Source organism: Silene latifolia, chromosome 5, assembly GCF_048544455.1.
Source record: "Silene latifolia isolate original U9 population chromosome 5, ASM4854445v1, whole genome shotgun sequence".
Lineage (NCBI taxonomy): Eukaryota > Viridiplantae > Streptophyta > Magnoliopsida > Caryophyllales > Caryophyllaceae > Silene > Silene latifolia.
In genome coordinates this window covers 45,565,545-45,575,686 of record NC_133530.1, presented here as the reverse complement: position 1 = coordinate 45,575,686, position 10,142 = coordinate 45,565,545, and positions in this window count along the sequence as shown.

Here is a 10,142-nt window from a genome sequence, read left to right as displayed (position 1 = left end):
CATAAACTTGTCAATGGGCAATGACGGATTTTTACTACAAACGAGGCAATGGCTGGGTGCGTAGTTGATTATTTTCATACGCTGTTCAAGTCCTCGAGACCTGTGGGGTTTGAGGACATTTTGACGTGGGTGGAAGGGCGTGTGAACCAGGTGATGAATGAGGTGATGAATGAGGGGCTGTGCGAGCCGTATAGTGAAGAGGAGGTACTCCATGCTTTGAATCAAATGCAACCGTTGAAGGCTCCGGGGGTCGATGGTATGAATGCTTTATTTTTCCAAACCTATTGGAATATTGTGGAGGCGAGCTGTGACTAGAACGGTTTTGGGAATTTTAAATGGGGACCCGATTCCTGATGTCCTAAATAGAACGACAATTGTGCTAATTTTATCAGGATCTTTCTTCTTGGAATTAGCACAATTGTCGTTCTATTTAGGACATCAGGTTTGAAGGTTTTTTTTACATCGGGATTGGAATTAGCTGTGACTAGAACCGTTTGAAGGTTTTTTGTGCTAATTGTCGTTCTATTTAGGACATCAGGTTTGAAGGTCTTGGAATTAGCTGTGACTAGAACCGTTTGAAGGTTTTTTTAGGTGATATTGTGTCGGAAAATCAGAGCGCTTTTACATCGGGATGACTTATGACAGATAATGTCCTTATTGCTTTCGAGATGTTACATCATATGAAGAACTCGAGGAGTGGTGGGGGGTCACATGGCGTTGAAGCTCGACATGTCGAAAGCTTATGATCGGGTAGAGTTAGGCTTTTTGAGAGCTTTGCGGAGTACTATGGGATTCGAGTCTAAGTGGGTGGATCGGGTGATGATGTGCGTTGAGACGGTTTCTTATGCCGTGAATGTTAATGGCCGATTGTCTGAGGCGTTTGTACCTGAGCGTGGTCTGAGATAGGGAGATCCTCTTTCCCCGTACTTATTTGTACTATGCGCGGAAGTCTTTTCGAGTATGATTCGCAATGCGGTGATGAATAATTCCATAGGTACGAAATGCTCCTGTGATTTCTGTAATACCCGCCCTGTTTAAGGATCATTTGACCGACCGTTTGACCACAGTGGACCTTAGGAGGGGATAGGTGAGAGGAATAGGGGACATATGTAATTGTTTACTCGACCTAGTAGGGGTTACTCGGCTGAGTAGTGGAAACACTCGACCGAGTAGAGCTTACTCGGCCGAGTATGAGAGTACTCAACCGAGTATAGCCGATGTTGACGCGTTATTATAAAACGCAAGTTCGTAAGTCTTAATTCATTTCCGACGGTTCCCTTTCTCTCTAACCCTAATATACCTCTCTCTCACCTATCACCCACCTCTCCATACACTCTCATCTAGCCTAGACACTAACCATGGAAGGGAATGGTGTATGCGTTGGGTATTCAAGTAAGGATGTCATCGTTGTCGACTTTGGTCCGCGTCTCCAAGTAAGTCGCCGATTCGTTGTTATCTTTCAGTAGGTCCTTGGGGTAGTTTTGTAATAGGATGTGGTTATCGTTTGTAGGATTCGTCTCGGAGTCTTGCTTGGCTAGTTGTTGGATGCATTTTCATGGATTAGCGATAAGGTAGGGTTTTCCTACTCGGTTTACTATTTAATTGTTATAAGATTATGTGGTAATTATTGTACTATTGATTATCTGCTGATCGTTGTTGGTGTATTGGAGTTGGTGTTGGTGTTGTGATGGTTGATGATGATGTTCGCGGGGTGCGTCCTCGGCTGAGTGGAGTGGCTTCACGCCCTAGTTTCGCCCTCTATGGAACCCGCCACATGAGGGGATGTGCACATTAATGAACAGGGTTATCGCTCGTTGATGAGCGAGGGCTTAGGTGGGGATTGGCTGCGGTCCCCCATTGGCGGTGAGGATTATCTGTTGCGATGGGTAATCTGGCAGGGCTACACACTTTAGTGTGCAGTCAGTTACTTGATGTGATTGGAAGTGGGAGGTGGTTGTTGATCAGTTGTTTGTCTTTTCGTACTTGTCTTATTTTTGGCTATACAGTAAACTGACCCCGTGTTGTTTTTTCAAAACTGTGGTGATCCATTCGGGGTGGTGAGAAGACGGTTTAGCAGGTACAGTTGGTCTTGTTGCTTGCGGGCTTGGAAGGGAATCGAGTCACCACGCTACCGAAGTAGATGTCTCTGACATTCAAGCTTAGTAGTCTTTTTGTCATACCGTTGTATCTTGACACGTTGTTCTCCATTGTAAAGACTTAAAGTTATTTTATAAATGTTCTTTCATTGTTTATTTGATCTACTATCTCGGGCAATCGGGATGTAACACCTTCATACACTGGGGTGGTCCTTGGTAAGGCACCTTGGTGTACGGGGGTGTTACAAAGTGGTATCAGAGCGACGATTTTGGAACCTGAACCAATGAACCAAATGAACATAGGGTGTCAAATTAAAATGAACCTGGTGAATGTATGTTGGGAGCCCCTTATGTCGGTTTTGGGTGAAAAGGCGCCCTTATCTCAGAATCCCGGCCCCAGTCATGCCTAAGCCAGCCTCCGTGGGAAGGGTAGATGTATAGGAGTGGTATATGCTAAGTATGTGCGTCATATGTGCATGTTTGCAGTAGCTTGTGTGGTAATGTGTGCTTAATACTATGGGTGTAGTACTTATGTATGGTCAATTTTGTGAGCTCGTTGGATGAGATGATAAGAGGATGGCATAATTGAGCATGATATATCTGATAAGGAAACTTCGTAGTTGAGTATGATTGGCCTTGTGGATGAAATTTGCTTGTATGTGATTTCCATGGGAATAAGGAAGTATCGAACGTTATAGAATTGCATGATAAGGTATGTTGACGTAAGTTCATAGCTCAATCTCATCTATCGTGTAGTCAAGATTAGTTGTGTGCTTCATTGTAACGTGACTTGTTTACTACGGTTTTCTGCAAGAAACATGTATTACTCGTAAATAGCTTAATAACGTTTGTGATTCGTGAGGTGCTTTGTTGTGATAGGATTAGGGTTTAACGGTGACGAGCCCGATTATGTGGAACTCCGATCGTCGTTATTTTTTTTGCAGGTTGGATAATTAGAAACTTCGTTCCTGTTCTGTTGAACTCGGCCAAGTAGAGTTTATACTCGATCGAATAGGCCACACTCGGCCTAGTAAAGAGGCACTCGACCGAGTATCAAGAATGACAGAATGTACGTGCTACTGATCTCTGGATACTCGACCGAGCAGACCGATACTCGACCGAGTAAGCCATACTTGGCCGAGTAAACCCGATACTCGACCGAGTTCCTTTTATCGCGGCCCAGCTCGGGTTATTCTAAAACCCCTATAACTCTTCTTCTCTTATTTCCGCCTCATAACTCTTTTTCTTCCTCATAAACCTTCAAAACTCTTTCTCTCTCAAAACTCTTGGGTGATTCTTGGTGGTAATTGCTTGTGGATTTCAATTCTTGTTGCTCAAAACCTCAACTAAGGTAGAGCATTCAATCAATTCTTCAACTTAATATCAATATATGGTATATTTGTTCAAATTTCGAATCCCTAGCTTTGGTAATCCGACTTTGGTGTTCCTATTTTGATATTTTGGGTTTTAATTACTCTTGAAGATCGTCTATGTATTTCTAAAACGATTTTATGCTTGAAATTGCTCCTCTTAAGTTGCAAAAACTTTTCTAGGGTTTGTTCTAGGTTTGATTTTTGGTCCTTTAGATTGCCTTAGGATGCCCCTTAAAGGATTATATGATGATAAAATGCTCCCTTGGACAGTATGAATTGTGATTTGCGAGAAAGATCCGTCTTAAAACTTCGTCTTAAAAGGGTATGATTTGAAAAACAGTCCGTACTATGGCAAAAGTTTTGGAAATATCTTTGTTGAAATTCATCTTTTTGCAGCATGCCGAAAACAAAAGCCCCAGCTAAAGAAGTGGACTCGTGCCCTTGTTCAATTGGAAACGGGTCAATCCAGCCAAGAACTCGTTGTTCCTCCGGTGGAAGAATATCCATCGGCAATCTTCTCCGACTATAAGCAGCGTAATGCATTTGTAGCCCTGATGAGTCGGACCATGAGACCGACCCGATGTGTGAACCCCGACATTTTGGAGACTTTAGGGGTTAAGGGGGACATAGTTCACATCTTTGAGATTTTGGGAATTGAGGGGCTTTACCACCTACGTAAGAAGTCCTACCCATATCTGACTTTGGAGTTCTTAAGCTCCTTTGTGTATAATGTGAAAGGGAAGACCGTTTCTTTCCGTCTTATGAACGAGGATCATGAGTTGACCCTTGATGAGTTTGCCGGCCACCTGGGCCTAGAGGCGGACGAGGAGGGATATCTTAGCGATGTGGCAAAGAACAGTGGGGCACCCTATTACCTACCATACCTGACTGGCCGACCTGCTCCTAGTGCTAGTGCCATGCTGATCAATGATGTTCAGCATGTGTCCCTCCGCATGTTTCTTAGGATGATGACCTGCGTTTTGTTCGCGAGGGATGATGTGAGTAAGTTGAATTCTCACGAAGTCATGTTGTTGATGTCTTACCTTAACCTTCGTCGGGGGAAGTCTTTCTACTATAGTGCTCCCGGGGTTGTGTGCTCTAGTTTGGACCTTATGGCACTGTCTTCGAACCGTCACATTTCATGTGGGGCCATAGTGACCCGTTTAGCCCAGAGACTGACTGACTTTGAGGCTCCACCTCCATCGGGGTGATGAGTTGTTTGAGACCGTCCCTACGATGAACGCAAAATACTAGTGTCATAACAGATGGCTTAGGAAGTTAGAGGATGGGTCATATGCTTGGAGAGTGAGAGGATCTTTGTGGATGGTACTCCCAGATTCCGAGCACCTACCCGTGATTGACCATTTGGCTGAGTATGACCCGGGGAGTGGTGCGCCTAGACCCGAGCCTTAGTACTACTTGATCGACTCCACCATCCTTCTAGACCTACCCGAGCCTACCACAGTGTCAGAGAAACGGCCGGTTCCTCCCCCACCTCGTGAGCGCCGTAGAGGGAGAGCATCTAGGGTGGACGAGGTTGAGACCGATCCTTCTTACTCCACACCGAGCTCCTACCCATCGCAGTGCTCGCCCTACCCCACCGTCCATGACCCCAAGATGTAGGTGAGTGACTTGACTGAGCAGATCTCCACTACCTTGGTGCTCCGGAACATGCATGAAATGGCCTATAACCAGCGTATTGGGACCGAGTTGGCACACCCCGTTTGGTGGAGGGGACCCGGAGTGGACACAAGAGTCTTTCACAGCTACGGAGTTTACCCTAGCTTTTGGAGGCCAGTAGAGGATACAGAGTTTGGTTGCCTCGCGGGACCGTGGGAGCCAACTACGGCAGTCAACTAGGCGGTGGAGGCTACTTAGCTGGAGCTTTTCAGGGAGCAGGTACATCAGGAGCAGGTTAATCCGGCACAGGTGGTGGTGAGGAGATGGAGGAGGGTCCGGATATGTGATTTCCATTGTATTTATGGATTTGTTTTCAATTTGTTTTTGGATACTTGTTGTTCTTTTATTGTACTATTTTCTTTTGGATGATTGTAACTGGCCATAAGGCCGCTACTTGCTTTCACGTACTATGTTTAGAACCTTTAGACCTAAACTTTTGGGTCGGTGATGGAGTATAATGATAGGTTGCAGGTATGATCTTTGATGAATTAGTGTTTAGTATCGAAATTTGGCTTTCTGACCTGGAAAACTCGACCGAGTATTAACATACTCTGCCGAGTATCGCTTACTCGACCGAGTACGCTAGTATACTCGGCCGAGCACTCGGATAATACACTCTTTGTTATTAGAAGCTGTTATAAACTTAAATGGGTAACTCATTTGATACGTGTATGCTTCAATACCTTGTTAATGTGTCCGGACTTTATTGTGATGTACATTATATATCTGATCGCGACATATGGATGAGTCTGATATGCGACAGTAATGGTAATATGAGACGTGGTTATGGGCATTCACGGTAGTCAGAGTTAACCAAGGGCAATGGCGCTCTCTAATTGTGTTGTGTGTCTTGTCTCCTTGATTTGCATACATAAGGTGGTTGTTTACATACGTGTCGTACTTGCCTTGTATTAGAGTATATGTTCCATAATTGTGGTTATCTTGCTTTTGGTTGACCTTGGTGAATAGGTAGACTGAACTTCGAGGACGAAATTCCTTTTTAGAGCGGTAGATAACATCGCGAGATAAAAGTTCCAAAAGTTCTAACGAGTTGACTAAAGTTCCTCTATGCTTCACCTTCTACTTCTATGTTTTATCTTCATTCATTTAGCTTGTTGTAAGTTCATTGGGTGGTGGTGAAGCGTTGTAGTTGTTGGAGTCTTGTGTGTCTTATGTATCCCAAACTTTGGAATGGCGTTCCTTCTTGTGAAACGATATGTCTCTTTTTGGGTGTGCTGTCGTTGTTTTTGGAATATGGGTTGAACTTCGAGGACGAAATTTCTTTTAAGGGGGAAGACTGTAATACCCGCCTTGTTTAAGGACCCTTTTACCGACCGTTTGACCACAGTGGACCTTAGGAGGGGATAGGTGAGAGGAATAGGGAATATATGTAATTGTTTACTTGACCTAGTAGGGGTTACTCGGCTGAGTGGTGGAAACACTCGACCGAGTAGGGCTTACTCGGCCGAGTATGAGAGTACTCAACCGAGTATAGCCGCTGTTGACACGTTATTATAAAACGCAAGTTCGTAAGTCTTAATTCATTTTCGACGGTTCCCTTTCTCTCTAACCCTAATATACCTCTCTCTCATCAATAACCCACCTCTCCATACACTCTCATCTAGCCTAGTTACTAACCATGGAAGGGAATGGTGTATGCGTTGGGTATTCAAGTAAGGATGTCATCGTTGTCGACTTTGGTCCGCGTCTCCAAGCAAGTCGTCGTTTCGTTGTTATCTTTCAGTAGGTCCTTTGGGTAGTTTTGTAATAGAATGTGGTTATCGTTTGTAGGATTCGTCTCGGAGTCTTGCCTGGCTAGTTGTTGGATGCATTTTCATGGATTAGCGATAAGGTAGGGTTTCCCTACTCGGTTTACTGTTTAATTGTTATAGATTCTGTGGTAATTGTTTTACTATTGATTATCTGCTGATCATTGTTGGTGTATTGTAGTTGGTGTTGGTGTTCGCGAGGTGCGTCCTCGGCTGAGTGGAGTCACTTGCGGGAGTGGCTTCACGCCCTACTTTCGTCCTCTGTGGAACACGCCACGGGAGGGGATGTGCACATTAATGAACAGGGTTATCGCTCGTTGATGAGCAGGGGCTTAGGTGGTGATTGGCTGCGGTCCCCCACTGGCTGTGAGGATTATCTGTTGCGATGGGTAATCTGGCAAGGCTACACACTTTAGTGTGTAGGCAGTTATTTGATGTGATTGGAAGTAGGAGATGGTTGTTGATCAACTGTTTGTCTTTTCGTACTTGTCTTATTTTTTTGTTATACAGTAAACTGACCCCGTGTTGTGTTTTCAAAACTGTGGTGATCCATTCGGGGTGGTGAGCAGTTGGTTTAGCAGGTATAGTTGGTCTTGTTGCTTGCGGGCTTGAAAGGGAATCGAGTCACCACGCTACCGGAGTAGATTTCTCTGACATTCAAGCTTAGTAGTCTTTTTGTCATACCGTTGTATCTTGCCACGTTGTTCTCCGTTGTAAAGACTTTAAGTTATTTTATAAATGTTCTTTCTTTGTTTATTTTATCTACTACCTCGGGCAACCGGGATGGTAACACCTTCATACACTGGGGTGGTCCTTGGTAAGGCACCTTGGTGTACGGGGGTGTTACAATTTCACACTTGTTTTTGCCGATGATAGAATAATATTCGTGAAAGCTAAAGAATCTGAGGCTAGATGTGTGAAAGATATTTTACATAGGTACGAAATGGTGTCAGGGCAAATGGTCAATATAGATAAGACGACGGTGTCGTTTAGTAAGGGCACGACAATGGCTTGAAGGCAAGGCGTGTTAGGGGTTCTGAATGTGTGTGTGGTCGATGAACAGGAGAAGTACTTGGGGCTACCTACGGTGGTCGGGCGGTCAAAGCAGGCACTAACGAAGATCGTGCAAGATAAGATGAGTAAAAAATTACAGGGATGGCGGGATATGCTGCTCTCTAAAGGAGGTAAGGAAGTCTTGATAAAGGCAAATGGCCAATCTATTCATACCTATATTATGAGCGTCTTTAGGCTACCGGCTAATTTTTGTGATGAACTACGCTCGCTTGTCTCTCGGTTTTGGTGGGGAGGGGAGAATGGTAAGCGGAAAATACCTTGGATTGCGTGGGCTAAGATGTGACGTCCTAAAAGTCGGGGATGACTAGGATTTCGGGACTTCAATAAATTCAATAGTTCCCTTCTTGGAAAGCAAGCACGACGGATGGTTACTTGCCCGGATCGTCTCATGGTCTGTGTTCTTCAAAGCAAATACTTTGATGGAAGCTCGTTTATAGAAGCCGAGTTGGGGAGCTGGCCAAGCTATACTTGGCGGGGTATACGGGAGGCGATGAGGGTTTTGGAGAAGGGATTAAGGAGGCGGATTGAGGATGGAGTTTCGACAAAGGTGTGGAGTGACCGGTGGGTGCCCAACACGCAATCCAGGCGAATCGTTACGGCTAGGGGAAGCTCTGATGAGAATATGCTGTTGCCTGACCTGTTTCTTAATGCTGGGAGTGGCTGGGATCGAGATAAGGTACGTTCCCTTTTTATTCCCTTTGAAGCGGAGAGGATTTTAAATATCCGTCTATGTGAAACGAGAGTAGCTGATGAGTGGTGTTGGGACCCCAACAAAGACGGAGAATACTCGGTCAAGTCAGCATACCATATCTTTGCAGGCGAGGGGATAGATAATGTGGGACAATCATCCGTATCTAGGGAGAAGGAGCTGTGGAATATGGTTTGGAATGTTCCCGTCATACCTCGAATTAAAATTTTCTTTTGGCAGCTATGTAATGAAGCTTTAGCTACAAAAGCGAATAATGCAGCCTGGTCGGAATTGACGGATACTTCTTGCCCACGATGCCGAGATTGTGTGGAGACTTGTCTTCATGTGACTCGGGATTGTGGTTAGGTTGGGGGGTTTGGGATGGGTTGGCGATTGAGGTATGGCAGGAGGAGGGAGTACGGGGGGTAAGAGAGTGGGTTAAGGCGGTCTTTAGGGCGCTTGGGAGCAGAGAGCGAATGGAGTTTATGGTAGGGTGTTGGACTATTTGGGAGAGGCGAAAGAAAGCGGTCTTTGAGGATGGGGAGTGGAGAGCGGATTAGGTTGTGAAGAGGGCACGAGACATGTTGGAGGAGATTCGGGGTGTGGGTGCTAAGACGGCAAGTTAGAGGCCTGGTGTCGGGGCTGGGGAAGATGGAAGCAACGAGTTAAGGGTAAGAGAGCAGTGGGTGAGACCGCTGAGGGTGTTCACAAGGTTAATGTAGATGCGGGTTTTGAGTGGATTGGGTTGTGAAGAGGGCACGAGACATGTTGGAGGAGATTCGGGGAGTGGGTGCTAAGAAGGCAAGTTAGAGGCCTGATGTCGGGGGTGGGGAAGATGGAAGCAGCAAGTTAAGGGTAAGAGAGTAAGGGGTGAGACCGCTGAGGGTGTTCACAAGGTTAATGTAGATGCGGGTTTTATGAAAGGGGAAGGAGTGGGGGTGGGGAGCGGTGTGTAGGAGCTGGTCGGGGACGATAGAGTGGGCGGTCACGGAGCAGGACAAAGGCGATATTGAACCAAAGGTGGCGGAGGCGCTAGCTATCTTTCATGGTTTAAGTGCAGCTCGGAGGATGGGGGGGAAGGATCTCATTGTCGAGAGCGATTATTTGAATGTGGTCGAAGATTTGAAGAAGCGAAGACTTGGTCGAGGCGATATTTTTCTTATCTACAATGACATTTTTTCTTTGGGTTCCTTTTTTTATTCTTGTTCTTTTGTTTTTGCTAGTAGAAACCTTAATAGTGTAGCTCATGCTTTTGCGCATTTCTGCCCTTGGTCGGTGGGTAGGCGTATGTGGTTACATGATGTACCTTGTTACATTACGGCCTTGGCCGAAGCCGATTTAGTAATGTATTGAACCCTTTTTGGGTTACTTCAAAAAAAAAGGTCATTTGTTTCAATTATATATTGAAAATAGATAGAAGGGTAAAAAGAATATTGTATGGAGATGCTCAGAACAGACTGTG